This window comes from Ovis aries, chromosome 1, assembly GCF_016772045.2.
Source record: "Ovis aries strain OAR_USU_Benz2616 breed Rambouillet chromosome 1, ARS-UI_Ramb_v3.0, whole genome shotgun sequence".
Lineage (NCBI taxonomy): Eukaryota > Metazoa > Chordata > Mammalia > Artiodactyla > Bovidae > Ovis > Ovis aries.
This window is the reverse complement of record NC_056054.1, coordinates 92,035,823-92,052,595: the sequence shown is the minus strand read 5'-3', so window position 1 is coordinate 92,052,595 and position 16,773 is coordinate 92,035,823. Positions and strand designations below refer to the sequence as shown.

Below are 16,773 nucleotides of genomic sequence, written 5' to 3'. Positions count from 1 at the left end.
ATTAGCAAGGGCCTGGGAAACAGGCTCAACTCATCCTTGACTAGCAGCCTTAGTGAAACTGGGCTGCTGCTCCAGTAGGCACCGCGCCATGCACATACCTGAGGAGGAGCGTGTTGCAGGCGCAGCGCTTAATCATGTCACAACAGGGCGTGGGAGCCGACCTCAGGCACTGGGAGTATCAAAGGCAACTGTGCTCTGGGATTTCAAGCCTCAAGTGTCGGGAGCGTTATATGCAGCAGTACATTTCAAGTCGGGGCTGTATTGCAACTGCCGGAGACATTTTTGCCCCCCTGAGCTCAGCCTGACAAATGATGCTGCTCTTTCACTGGAGACACCAGGCCTTCTACACTCGTTGGCAGGAGACAGTTGTACGGTTTCCTTGAGTGAGGTGCCATTTGAATTTCTTCATTAGGCTTGGTCTCACGGGTAGCTGTGAAAAGTCAACATTATGTAAAGTTCTTGTCCATCGCTGTGGAGCCTGTTGGACGGCAGGCACGGTGACTAAGGAGCTTTGTCTAGAGGCCTCGGCCGGACGACAGCCGTGCCTGCCGCTTGCCTGCGGGAGCCTCATCCTCTTGGAGACCAGGCTCCTGGGCAAGGTTCTGGCCCCCACACTGGACTCGAGTGGGGGCGGTTCCCCCAGAAAGGTCCTCGGGCGGTGCCGGGGGCGGGTCCAAGGGCGGGTCCAAAGGTGAGGGGTGGGAACATGAGCCAATAAGAACAGGGCTTGGCCGGGCCGGGGCGGGGCCTGTGGCCGGGTCTGCGGGGGCGGGACAGAGCCCACCCCAAGTGGAACTCAGCCGACCTGGCGCCTCTGCTGAGAGGACTAAGCCCCGCAGCCCAGAGGCGGAGGCGGCCTCGAGGCCCAGCGCAGGTAAGAGCGGGGTGATCTGGGGCGGGTTGTGAGGCCGGGGCTTCGGCCCCTCGCATTAGAGGTTGTCGCACGTTGGAAGCCGGGCCTTGGAGCGTCGGAGCGGTCCGGCCGCAGAGCGGGAGCGGGCTGGCGGCGGTGTCGGCACCTCCCCGGCCTGGAGGGACTCCGAACGTGCGGCCCCGCGCCCAGCGAACGCTGGATTTGGGAGCCCGCTGGTCGGCGGAGGCGGCTGTGATGGAGCCTGACTGAGGGTCTCTTCGCCGCTCACCTCGGGGCGCGGGGACCGTCGTCCGGGTGGCGCTCGGAAGCGCTCGGCATTCCTGGGGAAGAAGCAGGGAGGAAACGCCGGGCTTTCGTCAGTATTAAACCGCGGCAGGCTGAGACGGTGGGTTTTTCAAACATTTTTGCTTCTCTGTGTTTTGAGGCTTAACAGAATCTGACGAGCACAGTAAAGTCGTCAAGTAGGATTTTGATTTAAAAAGTCTGACAGTGGAACATCCAAGAGTTACTATTATAGTATGACAGAAGATGATCAGAATATGAGTCAGGGGCGGGAGTTTCGGCCAGACCCACGTACCAGATGTGATACCTCGGTTAAAGTCGACTTTTCTGGGCCTCGTTTCCTTAGCTGTAAAATCGGGATGCTTTTTCCAGGCGGTATTCTTAGGGTCAAATGAAACGAGTGAGAGTGTCCTATAAATGTTAGGTATTGTATATTCTGTTAAACAACTGTTAAGCGCCAGGCACATAGTAGGCTCTTTGTAAACCTTTACCCTAAAGCTAGCGGTTCACCTAAGGTGTTTTAGATGAAGTCCTACATCTCGGTTTACTGTGTAAATTGTTTAAGCTCATTTTTTACAAATCACCATTGTTGGAAGTGTGGTCCATTTTTCAGTGATTAATGAATTTTTCTAGAATGGCACACTACACTGTTCCTGAATCGTTTACCAAGAAGTTTGGTAGCAGTTAATCTGTGTCTTTGCTTTAGGTAAATATTTGTAGTTTAAGTTACCTGGTAAAGTAAGCTAGGAGTATTGCTTCAAATAGAGACTTATATTAGCTTTTGTAAGATTTAAGTCGTCCAAACAAAATATATTAATATATAGCTGCATTTTTTGGTACAGCTTTTATTATAGACATTTGAGTTCTCTTCTGTGGGTTTGTGAATGTGTGAGGAGTTTTGGGGGAAGACTGGAAAGGAAAAAAGGAATACCAGTTTGTAACCAGTACACTTTGACTAGGGATAAATGTAGGCGTGTTCCGAAGTTGTTTCCCAGGCAGAAACCAGGAAATGTAGTAATTGTGTCCCTTGGCTTTTCATTAGTTTGTGTGTGTGTGTTGATAGATTTTATTAAATAAGGATGTAAAGGAAGAATATTAATTTTTCTGATGTGACAATAGGCAGTTTTCTAAAACTGGAAATTATATTTTATTTTGTTATTTAAATAACTTCTTAATTTTTGGGTGACTGTGCCCGGTCTTCCCTGCTGCACAGGCTTTTCTCTAGTTGCAGCGAGTGTGGGCTACTCTCTAGTTGCAGTGCCTGGGCTTCTTTTGGGGGCTTCTCTTGTTGTGGAGGACCAGCTCTAGATTGCACGGGCTTCAATAGTTGTGGCGCATGGGCTCCACAGTTGCAGCTCCCAGACTCTAGAGCACAGGCTTAACAGCTGTGACACATGGGCTTTGTTGCTCCATGGCGTGTGGGATCCTCCTGGATCAAGGATCAAACCCATGCCTTCTGCATTGGCAGGAAGGTTCTTTACCACTGAGCCACCAGGGAAGCCCTGGAAATTTTATTTTGAATGATCTGTTGTAAGTCTTACATTATAGACAAGAATTTTAGATCGCTGGGTACCAAAACCAAATTAAATGGAGAAGTAGAGGGAAAGTTTCTAGTGAATATAATTTTTGTTTTGCTTTAACAGTTTTACATGTTTCAACAGTTCAGTGCAAGATGGATGTTTTGAAACACCGATTTCAACCATGTACTCCATATATAAAGCTTGCTGTGATTTCTAATTTGTTGATCTTGGTGGACTGAAATCTTATATGCACATTATTTATTAAGAATTAATATATTCTAAGGCACAGTTTTAGCACTTATGTTCCTATATGGGCAGCTTCCCTGGTGGCTCAGTGGTAAAGAATATGCCTGCCAGTGCAGGAGACGTGGGTTCGATCCCTAGGTTCGATCCCTGGGTTGGAAAGATCCCCTGGAGAAGGAAACGGAAACCCAGTCCAGTATTCTTGCCTGGGAAATCCCGTTGACCCAGGGCCTGGTGGGCTACAGTCCATGGGGTTACGGAAGAGTCTGACAGGGCTTAGGAACTAAACATCAACCTGAGTCACCAGAGAAGCCACCCATACATTAATGTAAGTGCTAAAACTGTGCATTGGCATGTATTAGGTGCTCAGTAAATAATGTGAGTATAAGGCTTCAGTCTGCCAAGATCAACAGACAGTAAAGAATCTGTCTGAAATGTAGGAGACCTGGGTTCAATCCCTGAGTCGGGAAGTCAGTCTCTTCTCCCTTGAGAAGGGAATGGCTACCCACTCTAGTATTCTTGTCTGGATAATTCCATGAACAGAGGAGCCTGGCAGGCTACAATCCATAGGGTCACAAAGAGTTGGACCCAACTGAGAGACTAACAATTCTTGTATGGGCAGGATTTAATTCCTTCCATCTAGGAGATTACATTTTACCCCATGCTGCTGCTGCTGCTGCTAAGTTGCTTCAGTCGTGTCCGACTCTGTACGACCCCATAGACGGCAGCTCACCAGGCTCCCCCGTCCCTGGGATTCTCCAGGCAGGAACACTGGAGTGGGTTGCCGTTTCCTTCTCCAATGCACAAAAGCGAAAAGTGAAAGTGAGGTCGCTCACTCGTGTCCGACTCTTAGCTACCCCATGGACTGAAGCCCCCCATAGGCTAGCATAAGTACAGAGAAAGTTTTTTTAACAACTGATGATAATGATAACATCAATCAGCAATTATTGGGATGTGCTTTGGGCTAGGCAGTGTTCTAAATTCTTACATGCATTAGCTTATTGAATCCTTAGAACCACCTTGAGGGGTGTTATTACTATGATCTCCTCTTTGAGCAACATAGAAAGGTTGAATGACTTTCCCATATCAAACAGCCTAGGTGCCAGAGCTAGGTAGGATTCAAACCAGACACTTGGGCTCCAAAAATCATGATCTTAGCCCTTTCACTATACTGAGTTTAGAATTCTGGGCATGAGATACAATGAAATCCAAGGAGTACTTAAAAGAAAGTTCTGTGAAGAACTTCTTCAAAAAGAAGGAAAGAGAGAGAGAAACTGATATTGCAAGATATAGATGAAGGCATATCCAAGCTTCTACTTAATTATGCTTTATACATATGTGAAAAGTATTTTTCCTGGTGAATGACGTGAGATTCTTTTTGTTTTTGAGCTCTCAGTCACTCAATTACTGCAATTATGGCATTATCTTAATACTGTGAGAGGTGATTATTTTTCAATAAGAAGTTTAAAATGTCTTTTTGCAGAAGATAAGTTAAATGTTAGAGTCAAGAAAATGTTTCCCTGACTTCAAGATGCTTATAACCAGACATATAAATAAGTCCCTACAATTTCAGGGTGATAAGAGTTATAACAGAGATACATGCCATGCTGTGCTTAGTCGCTCAGTTGTGTCCCACTCTTTGCGACCCCATGGACTGTAGCCCACCAGGCTCCTCTGTCCATGGAATTCTCCAGGCAAGAATACTGGATTGGGTTGCCATACCCTCCTCCAGGGGATCCCAACCCAAGGATTCCCAAACCAAGGATCAAACCCAGGTCTCCTACATTGCAGGCAGATTCTTTATTGTCTGAGCCACGAGGGAAACCCAAGAATACTGGAGTGGGTAGCCTATCCCTTCTCCAGGGGATCTTTCTGACCCAGGAATTGAACCAGGATCTCCTGCATTGCAGATGGATTCTTTACCAGCTGAGCTAGCAGGGAAGCCCATAACAGAGATATAGTTAAGAATTTAATTGGACCATTGATGAGGGAAGATAATTCTATATATGGTAAGAGGAGGCTTAGTGAGATGATACCATATTTGAATTTGGCTTTGAAGGATGAATAGGAGTTTACTGAGTTAGGGAAGGGAACAGAAGATATGGATGCAAACCAGGAATATTAGGTGGAAGTATATGGTATGTTTCAGGAATGTGTTTTGGTCCACGTTGTCACTAAACATCAGCGTGTATAGAGATGAGGGGTTGGTCTAAAAAAGATGGTGCCTGGAAATAAACTGGAAAAAACAAAAAGGTTGCAGAGCTTGGTTGCCAGTCATATTAGGATTGCTGAAATTTCTAGAAATTAGGTTAAGTATAGGATTTCAGTACCTTTTGTTTGAAATAAAGAAGATTTTTTCCGTTTGACATAATCTTTCACTATAGAACATGGTGTTAAAGGTGGTTTTAATACTTTGAAGTATAGGATATGCTATAAAACAACATACAGATTAGGCGTGTAAAAAGTTGTGACTCAGAGAAAGGGAGTCTTCATTTGGTGAAGGGCCTGTGTATCATGTTGAGGACTTTGGACTTGATTCTAAAGACAATGGCGAGCCAGTGAGGGACTTGATGTAGTTAGGAAAGATAACATGGTGATGGTATGATGTAGATGCTGGATTGGATGGAGAAGCAAAAGGTAGAGAGATAAGTTAGAAAGCTGGTGCTATTGAAATAGCTCAGATAAGAGAGGATAAGAGCTGAGCAGGAAAATAGTAATAGGGATGAAAAGGAGAGGACAGATGATAAAAATGTAGAATTTACAAGTGAATTTACATGTAGAATTTACATTTACAAATGTAGAATTTTAAAAGTGATTGGCGTTGAAGGTCAACAGAAAAGTAAAAACTTAGTTTCTCAGCTTGGGGAACTGGATAGAAGAGCTTGATTTAATTTTTAATGGGAGGGGGAAGTTAATTGCTTAAGATTTGAACATGATGAGTTTGAGGTGTCTGTGGAGCCTCAGATGGAGGTGGCAAGAGAGGATCCAGAGCCCAGAGGGGAGGCTGAGATTGGGGATTCAGATTTAGGAGTTAGCCAGAGTAGGAACTGAAGCCTAAATGCAGATGAAATTGCTCCAGGGCAGGGGCTGCAGGGTGGGGACACAAAGAATTTTGCTTTGTATGAATGGAAGGGATTATTTATTCATTTATACTTATTTTCTTATTAATTATGACTGTAAAACAATTAAATGGGTTTTATTTGAAGATTAAATAGCTTTTACATCCAAATGAATCCTGTTCTTTTAAAATTTCACTTGACAGTCATTCATTTATTCCCAAAGTGTTTTGTCCAAACTATTATTGGAGTATCTCTTTGTAAAAAAAAAAAAAAGCAAATTCACAGCCAGTCAAGAAAGTAGATCCTCTTTTTTTTTAATCCTCTTTATTATAGAATTATTTTTCATCCTCTGTACTTTGTAATTCCATGCTTATCTAGATGGGCCCCATTTTCAGTTGGTTCCACTTCTGTTATTTCAACTTTTGGATGGTGCAAAATTGGTGCATATTCAATAGAAACTATACTTGGAATTTTTCCTGGGCTAGTAATATGCTGTGTGATACTCTCTCTTAATGCTGGGCAGAGGCAGGGAGTCAGCTCTTGTCAGCCACACAATCAGAAGAACAACCAACTGATATACTTATAACCATTTAGTACCCATACAACAATTCTCTTTTTCACTTCCAGTTCAGTAGTCAATAAACGACATGAGATATTAACGTTTTATTTTAAAATGGGCTTTTATCAGATCTTCCCGAACTTACTGTGGGACTATGTTCTGATAAACTCATGATAAGGTAAAAATATCATAAGTCGAAAATACATTTAGTACATCTAACCTACCAAACATTGTAGCTTAGCTTCAGTTCAGTTCAGTGTTAGTCGCTCAGTCGTGTCTGACTCTTTGCAATCCCGTGGACTGTAGCCTGTCAGGCCCCTCTGTCCACGGAATTCTCCAGGCAAGAATACTGAAGTGGGTTGCTATTCCCTTCTCCAGGGGATCTTCCCAACCCAGGTATCCAGCCCGGGTCTCCCACATTGCAGGCAGATTCTTTACTGTCTATCTTAAATATGCTCAGAACTCCTACTTTACCCCAAATTAGGCAAAATCATCTAACACAAGACCTATTTTATAATACATTTATTATTTCATGTAATTTATTGAATACCGTATATGAAAAACAGAATGACTATATATACAGAAAGGTTGTAAGTGTATTGGATTTTCAGCCTTATGATCCTGTGGATCCTAAGGGAGCTGCTGGGAGCTGCAGCTCTGCCCAGCATGATGAGTATCACCCTGCAGTCACTGCCCCTGGAAGTTTGTACACTATCAGAATCAAAAATACATTTGAAAATATTTTTCTGTATTCAGTACTCCTTATTGAGCCAGTAAAATGGCAATCTTTTTCCTTAGTGAAAGTGAGGACACTGAAAGCTAGGTGGAATAAAAGACCAAAATTGGAAATGTCTTACACTGGTTCCCAGAGGATTGGACAAGATGGAATCTTTTGTCTTTTTTCTCTTAAAGCTGCATGAATAATTTTTCTCTAAGGAAAAGGGAACATGAAATTTTTCTTCACTTCAGGGACATTAAACTGGATTATAAGGTTGAAGAATTAAAAATAATGGTGAGATAAGAGAAGGTAGTTCAAAGGACTTACTTCTTCACATGTGGCATCTGAGATGTTTCTCTTGCACCTCGTGTTTTTGAGGAGGAATTTATGATTTTTTTTTTTTTTTGCTTATAAATCTTAGATTCCCAGCTAGCAACCTGAAAGTATAATTTTAACATTCAGTTCAGGCAGTATTAATCCATTTATATCAGTTATATATTTTATTTATGCTCTCCTGTATTTCTTTAAGTTAGATTTCTGATGTTCGTGGTTTTCATAGCAGAGAGAAATGTTTATAACAGAGGACATGGGGGACAATTATTAGTTTTATTTCAAAGTGTAAATTCATAAAAGTGACATATTTGTGATTTGTTTTTTCCTTGTGTGGATGTTAATGTTAGAGGATAGTTTTGAGGAGGGTGAGATTTATTCTTGGTGCTACTTAAAAGAAGTGTGCTTTTTTTCTTTCTCTCTCTGTTTTTCTCCATTAGAGTGGAAAAAAAAACAAAACAGTCCAGCTGTCTAGGATATTTTTGAGTTGGTTACTTAGCAATATGAAGCATAATTTTGTATTTAAATATTTATCTGTATTCTTTGATACTCTGATTAAATAAAAGTCTATTAAGGCTGATGATATTAGAGCCTGCTGGGAGGAAATGACACAGCCTGGTTTTCAACAATATTTACTGCAAATCATCTTTTCCCTGGTACCTACTTAAACTGTAAGGGGTACCATGGAACAAAAGAACAATATTATTTTAATTAGAGTGATGGTCAGTTTGGCGATTATCGTAATGCAATGGTTATTGCACAGTTAATTTATATTAGTGTAATTAAAGGTCAAGCAGAATGTAGCAGGATTTTCTTTGCTGTTGGTAGAAATGGTGAAACTCTAAGTTTTATTTATTAACTTTAAATGCGTTCTTCAAGTGTGATGTTTTTGAGTTCAGTGATAATTGTTGTTCAAAAAGAAATTAGGCCAATTTGCCCTCTAAATGTACTGTCTAATTATTAGGAGAAGAAAGAACGCATAAAGTGAAAAAATACAGAGGCTTGCTGCATCTGGAGGTGCAAAAATGTTGAGGAAAGGATGACTCAAGAAAAAGTATAAGATATCTTACATGAAGATCTCTTTCACGAAGATAATTTTAAAAATGGGTTTATCAAATGTGCAAAACCTCATGAAAATGACTCCATGTATTTGTGTTAATGTTGCAAATGAAAGTTATGATCTTTTACATTGAAGAGATTTTTGGAAGCAGCATTCTGGACTTTTCAGTAACCTTTTCAAATATTTTCAAAGAAAGAAAAGTATGTAAAACTATGTCAATTTCCTTTTTATTTCAGCCTCATTGTTATTTTATTTAGTTGCATTATCAGTGGAATGAGAGAAAAAGTGCTACATATTTATTGAAAAAAGTTTTTGTTTAAAATGCATGGATGAAAAATAATGCATGGATGTTACACGTATGATGTTTGGTGTTTAGTTGGTGGAAAATCAAAAATTTCACCTTTTCATATTGACATATCTCTGTTCTATCATTATGGGACATTTCAACAGTGCTTATAAGGTGGCTACAATCTGATACAGACTTTACAACCCAAATTGATGGGATCTCTATTATAAGTTTCTGATATAATATTATTTTAAAAATACTTTTAAGTAGTAGAATCTCAAAAACAACAGAATGATCTCTGTTCATTTCCAAGGCAAACCATTCAATATTACAGTAATCCAAATCTATGCCCCAACCAAACGCCAAAGAAGCTGAAGTTGAACGGTTCTGTGAAGACCTACAAGACCTTCTAGAACTAACGCCCAAAAAAGACATTATAGGGGACTGGAATGCAAAAGTAGGAAGTCAAGAGATACCTGGAATAACAGGCAAATTTAGCCTTGGAATACAAAATGAAGCAGGGCAAAGGCTAACAGAGTTTTGCCAAGAGAACGCACTGGTCATAGCAAACACCCTCTTCCACCAACACAAGAGAAGACTCTACACATGGACATCACCAGATGGTCAATACTGAAATCAGATTGATTATATTCTTTGCAGCCAAAGATGGAGAAGCTCTATAAAGTCAGCAAAAACAAGACCGGGAGCTGACTGTGGCTCAGATCATGAACTCCTTATTGCCAAATTCAGACTTAAATTGAAGAAAGTAGGGAAAACTACTAGACCATTCAGGTATGACCTAAATCAAATCTCTTATGATTTATACAGTGGAAGTGAAAAATAGATTCAAGGGATTAGATCTGATAGACAGAGTGCCTGAAGAACTATGGACAGAGGTTTATAACATTGTGCAGGAGGCTGTGATCAAAACCATGAACAAGAAAAAGAAATGCAAAAAGACAAAATGGTTGTTTGAGGAACCCTTACAAATAGCTAAGAAAAGAAGAGAAGCTAAAGGCAAAGGAGAAAAGGAAAGATATAACCATTTGAATGCAGAGTTCCAAAGAATAGCAAGGAGAGATAAGAAAGCCTTCCTCAGTGATCAATGCAAAGAAATAGAGGAAAACAGTAGAATGGGAAAGACTAGAGATCTCTTCAAGAAAATTAGAGATACCAAGGGAACATTTCATGCAAAGATGGGCACAGTAAAGGACAGGAATGGTATGGACCTAACAGAAACAGAAGATATTAAGAATATGTGGCAAGAATACACAGAACTATGAAAAAAGATCTTCATGACCCAAATAACCACAATGGTGTGGTTACTCACCTAGAGCCAGACATCCTGGAAGGCGAAGTCAAATGGGCCTTAGGGAGCATCACTACAAATAAAGCTAGTGGAGGTTGATGGAATTCCAGTGGAGCTATTTCAGATCCTGAAAGATGATGCTGTGAAAGTGCTACACTCAATATGCCAGCAAATTTGGAAAACTCAGCAGTGGCCACAGGACTGGAAAAGGTTAGTTTTCATTCCAATCCCAAAGAAAGGCAATGCCAAAGAATGTTCAAACTACTGCACAATTGCACTCATCTCACAAGCTAGTAAAGTAATGCTCAAAATTCTCCAAGCCAGGCTTCAGCAATATGTGAACCGTGAACTTCCAGATGTTCAAGCTGGCTTTAGAAAGGGCAGAGGAACCAGAGATCAAATTGCCAACATCTGTTGGATCATCAAAAAAGCAAGAGAGTTCCAGAAAACATCTATTTCTGCCTTATTGACTATGCCAAAGCCTTTGACTGTGTGGATCACAACATCTGAAAGAGATGGAAATACCAGACCGCCTTACCTGCCTCCTGAGAAATCTGTATGCAGGTCAAGAAGCAACAGTTAGAATAGAACATGGAACAGACTGATTCCAAATAGGGAAAGGAGTACGTCAAGGCTGTATATTGTCACCCTGCTTATTTAACTTATATGCATAGTACATAATGTGAAATGCTGGGCTGGATGAAGTGCAAGCTGAAATCAAGATTGCCGGAAGAAATATTGATAACCTCAGATATGCAGATGACACCACCCTATGGTAGAATCGAAGAACTAAAGAGCCTGTTGATGAAAGAGGAGAGTGAAAAAGCTGACTTAAAACTCAACATTCAAAAAACTGAGATCATGGCATCCAGTCCCATCTCTTCATGTCAAATAGTTGAGCAAACAATTGAAACAGCGACAGACTTTATTTTCTTGGGCTCCAGAATCACTGCAGATGGTGACTGCAGACATGAAATTAAAAGATGCTTGCTCCTTGGAAGAAAGCTATGACCAATCTAGACAGCATTTTAAAAGGCAGAGACATTTCTTTGCCAACAAAGGTCCATCTAGTCAATGCTGTGGTTTTTCCAGTAGTCATGTATGAATGTGAGAATTGAACTATAAAGAAAGCTGAGCACCAAAGAATTGATGTTTTTGAACTGTGGCGTTGGAGAAGACTTTTGAGAGTCCCTTGGACTGCAGAGAGATCCAACCAGTCAGTCCTAAAGGAAATCAGTCCTGAATATTCCTTGGAAGGACTGATGCTGAAGCTCAAGTTCGAATACTTTGGCCACCTGATGTGAAAACCTAACTCATTGGAAAAGACCCTGATGCTGGGAAAGATTGAAGATGGGAGAAGAAGGGGACAAAAGAGGATGAGATAGTTGGGTGGCATCCACCGACTTGGTGGACATGAGTTTGAGCAAGCTCTGGCAGTTGGGGATGGACAGGAAAGCCTGATGTGCTGCAGTCCATGGGGTCGCAAAGAGTCAGACACGACTGAGGGACTGAACTGAAGTAAACCAGTAGAATTGCAAATACGGTTAGAAAACATAGAGGAATTATTTTAAACATTGTTTGAAGCTACTGATAAAAGTGCTTTCTCCCACCCCCAAAGATCCACACTTTATGTTTTATTATTTCCTCAAAGCACCTTCCCAACATTCAAGCAAAGGGAGGAAGGGAGAGACAGAGAGACGGAGACAGTGATAGACAGAGATGGACATAGAGACAACAGTCAAAGCAGCACAACGGACAGTGCAGGCATCCTCCTACTTTCTTCTGAACGTCCAGGGCAGCTGTTCTGCTGGTCCTTGAAGCTTTAGGCAAAAGCTGTAGACTGATCATGAGTGAGCACACTGCTCAGCAGGTCATCACTGGACTCTTCTTTCTGTCTATTTGTTCTAAGTACTTAAGAGTCCTCTCTGGAATCACTGTTTTATGTATGCAGAGCTTTGGTATATGCGGAAAACTCTCCGAATCTCTTGGATATATTGAAAAATATTGCAAGTTACTCATTATTGTAAAGGAGACTTGATGAGTAGCCAAGATTTTAAAATGTGTTATTCAGAGCTAATTGTACCCATTCACTGGGTGTACCCATTCACCCAAACAGCAGAGTTTGATAGCTGTTAAGAGATAAAGAGCTAAGCAGATTGTATGGATCTAGAATTTTTCTAGTTGAAAGACATTCTCATTTGGCAGATGTTTTCCAAGATTTTTGGATAACAAAATTGCATATGTAGCTGATATGTTTGGCAACCTAGTGAACTAAATTGGGAGCTCTATATCTCAGGGTTCCAAAACATTGTTTTTGCAGGTAATACTCTTGCTGTTTTACTCTTTCAAACATGTTGCTCTATCTGAAAGAGAGCATTATCTCTGAAAAAAACTTGAACAAAATAAAATGTAGAGATATAAAATTTTCTTTTGTCTCCAGACTGTTAATTATTATTTTCCTGAGGGGAAGTTTAAAACATTGAAGAAAAACGTTTGGCTGAAAGCTCCATTTGCCCTGCATCAATAATTGAGTTCAATGTGTATTCCAAGGAGAAAATGAATTCTTACAACTTAGTTCTTAATTTACTCTGAAGTGGTTATGGATAATACTGCTGACCATCATTTTGTATTAAGACCAAAGAATTTCCGTTACTAAACAGAATAAGTTCAGTACTATTTTTACCTTTCACAACAACTTATTGTTTCATCCAGGGTTTTCAACCCTGACCCAATTTCAAGCAAGCGTACAAGACTCTATTGTGAACCTGCTAAGTATGTAACATGGTCCTTGTGTTTTCCAGACTGGAATTAGTTTATGAACAGGAAAGGTCACTCACTGCATTACGTAGACTCTTCTCTAATTTTAATGTTTATATTGTGTATTAATTTTGGAATTTTAAATGTATTTAAATAATGATCAAATAATATTTGATGTTAACTTTATGTTTTACTTTATCATATGTAGTAAGGTTAATTGTTTTGTGAAACCTGTTTCTGTTGTGTGTGTGCATGTATTGTGACTCAAATGTATTTCTTATCATGGGTTTTGGTCAGAAGGGTTCAGGAAGCACTGACCTATAGTGCAAGAGAAAGAGGATTTGATTTGATAAGGCCACAGGGCCCTTAGGGATTCTTTGTGTGTGTGTGTATTCTATAAAACCTTACCAACATATACTTTTGCTGTTACTGCTCTTAAATGATCTGTCTTTGTTTTTCCATCCTTCCTGCAAACAATTACTACTGATCACTGTATCACGTCCCCGACTAGTATTATGTATGCCTACTTTCCTTGTGTCTATTGCTTCACTTAAACCCAGGTTCTCGCCGCAAACATGGCTCTCTCTCACAGCCCTAGTCTTCAGTTTGGGTCTCATGTCACTAGGCTCCTTTGCTCCACATAGACTCTTTTCTAATTTTAATGTTTATATTGTATATTAATTGTGGGATTTAAAATGTATTTAAATAATGATCAGATAATATTTGATGTTAACTTTACGTTTTACTTTATCATATGTAATAAGGTTAATTGTTTTGTGAAACCTGTTTCAGTTGTGTGTGTGCATGTATTGTGACTCAAATGTATTTCTTATCATGGGTTTTGGTGATAACCCATGGTGATAACTTCTTTGCACACCAAGAAGCAAGGTATTCCACCTGCTGGATTAATTGCTAGTTTTCCTATCTTTGACTCCAGTTTGCTTTGTTCACTCTTGTGCCCAGGTTTAGGAGACAGATGAACAGTCATGTAGGCCAGACCCTCTGTGAATCATGGTTTCAACTTCAATGAATATACCACCATTAATATATTAATTACTGAGCTTGTTGTTGAGCAACTCTTAAAATTTTTATCCTCAAGTAGATGGGCTTTTTCTCTAAATCTTAACATGGTTGTTGTAATTTTTATAGATTGAAGTTATAGAATACGACCTTAACTAATTTGGCTTGGGTTTTGTGCTGTGCTGTGCTCTGCTTAGCCGCTCAGTGGTGTCCAACTCTTTGACTCCATGGGCTGTAGCCCGCCAGGCTCCTCTGTCCATGGGGATTCTCCAGGCAAGAGTACCGGAGGGGGTTGTCAGGCCCTTCTCCAGGGGATCTTCCCAACCCAGGGTCAAACCCAGGTCTCCTGCATTGCAAGCAGATTCTTTACCAGCTGAGCTACCAGGGAAGCCTGGTTTGGGTCTTAAGCATGCATAAACCTTATCTTTTTTCCAGTTCCATAAGAACTGTCATCTTTCTCAAACTCCTGACACATCTTTCTTGCATGTGACTTAACTTACCCCTCCCTCTTCCTTGTATTTATTATATCCTTCATTAATTGTTTGCTACAGTTTTAAACTACATAGTTTTTCTCCCCAACTTTAAAGCATTGCATTTATTTTTATTGGACTATCATTGCCTTACAGTGTTGTGTTAATTTCTGCTGTACAGTGCAATGAATCGGCTCTGCGTATACATGTATCCCCTCCCTGTAGGGCCTCCCTCCCACCCCCACCCCATCCGCTCCTTTGAGTCGTCACAGAGCTCTGAGCTGAGCTCCCTGTGCTGTGCAGCAGGCCCCCGCGATCTGTCTTACACATAGTGTGTGTGTCAGGCCTAACTTCCCAGTTCGCTCCGGCCTACCCTTCCCCTTCTTGTGTCCACGTGTCCGTTTCTCTACCTCTGCATCTCTATTTCTGCCCTGGAAATAGGTTTGTCTATACTGTTTTTACAGATTCCACATATGAAAGCTTTGTATTTAAAATTCCTTCTCTTTTTTGACCTTACGCTTCTCATTGACTTTACAATAAATGTTGTGTTCATACTTGACCCCTTTTCTCCCTAATTTTCTCTCTAAGCTTTAGCTGTTATCTCTGTCCTCACTGCCCTTTTGGCATTTATTTAATGTCCTGTTACCAGATACAAGGACGCTTTCTTAGTCTTTATTCTCCTCACCCTTCTTTTCTTTGTAGGACCTTTTCCTTTAATGATTATCCATGATTCTTATTTTCCTGGTTCTGTTACCACTCTCTACTCTTTTTTCCACTCTTTATCTGATTCTCCCTTTTCTTTTCATATGTGGTCCCTAATAATGATTAATGTCTCAAAGGTTTAGTTGCTAATTCTTTGCCTTTTGAAAACTCTCTGCTTATGTAAGTAACTATATGTCTTACTTTTTTTCTCCAAGATGTCTATTTTAAACTTTCTTTACTTTCCTTAACCCTTTGACTTTTGTCTCACTTTACTCTCAGCGAATAATTGCACATTATTATTTCAAAGAGAAAATAGAATCCATTAGGGGGCACGTTAATAAGCATGCAGACCCCAAACATGTAAATGTACCTGCATCCTTACCTTTCCTTCCTAATTACCTTATGTCCCAGTGGAAGAGCTGTCCCTCTTCCTGTCAGATGCTGATTCCTCCGGTTCTGTTTGGAGGTCTGTGCCTTCTCTCCCATTTGGGGTTTGCTCTCTACCTTTATTTCTTCTCTTTCCTACCAACTCCTTCCCACCAATGTTTAAACAAGCATTTTAAGAAAAGTATTTTCTTTCTTAAAAAAACGAAAACAAAAAAACTTCCCTGGACCCCATGTTCCTCTCTAGCCACTACTCTGATGTCCACTTGCCTACCTGGATGAACTCCTTGAAAGGGTTTTCTGCAGGTGCTGTTTCCATTTGTCCTTTCCCATCAGCTTCTCACATCACTGTGCTCTTCCTTCAGTCTTTTCCGTGCCACTGAACCTGCTCTTGCCGATGTCCTAAGGACCAGTAGACACTCAAGTCTTTACCTTATTTAACTTTTGACGGCACATCAGCCACTGTTGACCTTTCTTTTCTGTTTGAAAGGTGTCCTTCCTTTGGCTCCCATGATTCCACATAACCCATGTATTTTTCTCTCTTCTGTTATCTATTTCTATAACTTAAATGGCTATCTGTGATAGAAGAGGTCTGACCTGAATGTTCCAGAACTGACCTGTTTTGGATTAGTAATGTTTTTGGAGTTTATAAAGCCTAAGTCTTAACAGAGTATGCGATCTATGAAAGTCATTTTAAAAGCAAAATATATATAGTTATTTAGTAATAAAGGATTTGTGACATGATAAGGTAAGAAACAAATTTATTTTTTAAAACTTAACTGTTGTTCTATTTTATTTCCCACAATGCCTTTTATGAAGTGATTGCTCAGAACAAACAAGTGCTATATGAGTAATTTATATTTATTTTTTAAAATTAGATAAGCCAAAAGAAAACTCAGCCATAGTTCTAATACCCAGAGATAATCGCTGTTAACATTTTGGTATATATACTTATTTACCTTTAAATTTTATTTATTTATACATATAAATTTTTTTTTTTTTTTTTTTGGCCACAACACATGGCTTATGGGATCTTAGTTCCCCCACCTGGAATTGAATCCGAGCCCTCTGCCTTGAAAGTGTGGAGTTCAAACTACTGGACTGCCAGGGAATTTTTAATTAACTTATGCTGCTGTTGCTGCTGCTAAGTCTCTTCATTCGTGTCTGACTCTGTGCGACCCCACAGACGGCAGCCCACCA

At 40.4% G+C, this 16,773-nt stretch overlaps 1 protein-coding gene across 4 annotated transcripts in view; it reads left to right on the top strand.

The window, feature by feature from the left end:
* Window positions 1-775: 775 nt before the first annotated feature.
* The window catches only part of DENND2C (DENN domain containing 2C), an 89,588-nt gene continuing 73,590 nt past the window's right edge, over window positions 776-16,773 (top strand). For all 4 annotated transcript variants that reach the window (XM_060413197.1, XM_042252932.2, XM_027973452.3 and 1 more), the window contains exon 1: window positions 776-874. The gene's annotated coding sequence lies outside the window, so the exon portion shown is untranslated. The remainder of the gene's footprint in view (window positions 875-16,773) is intronic.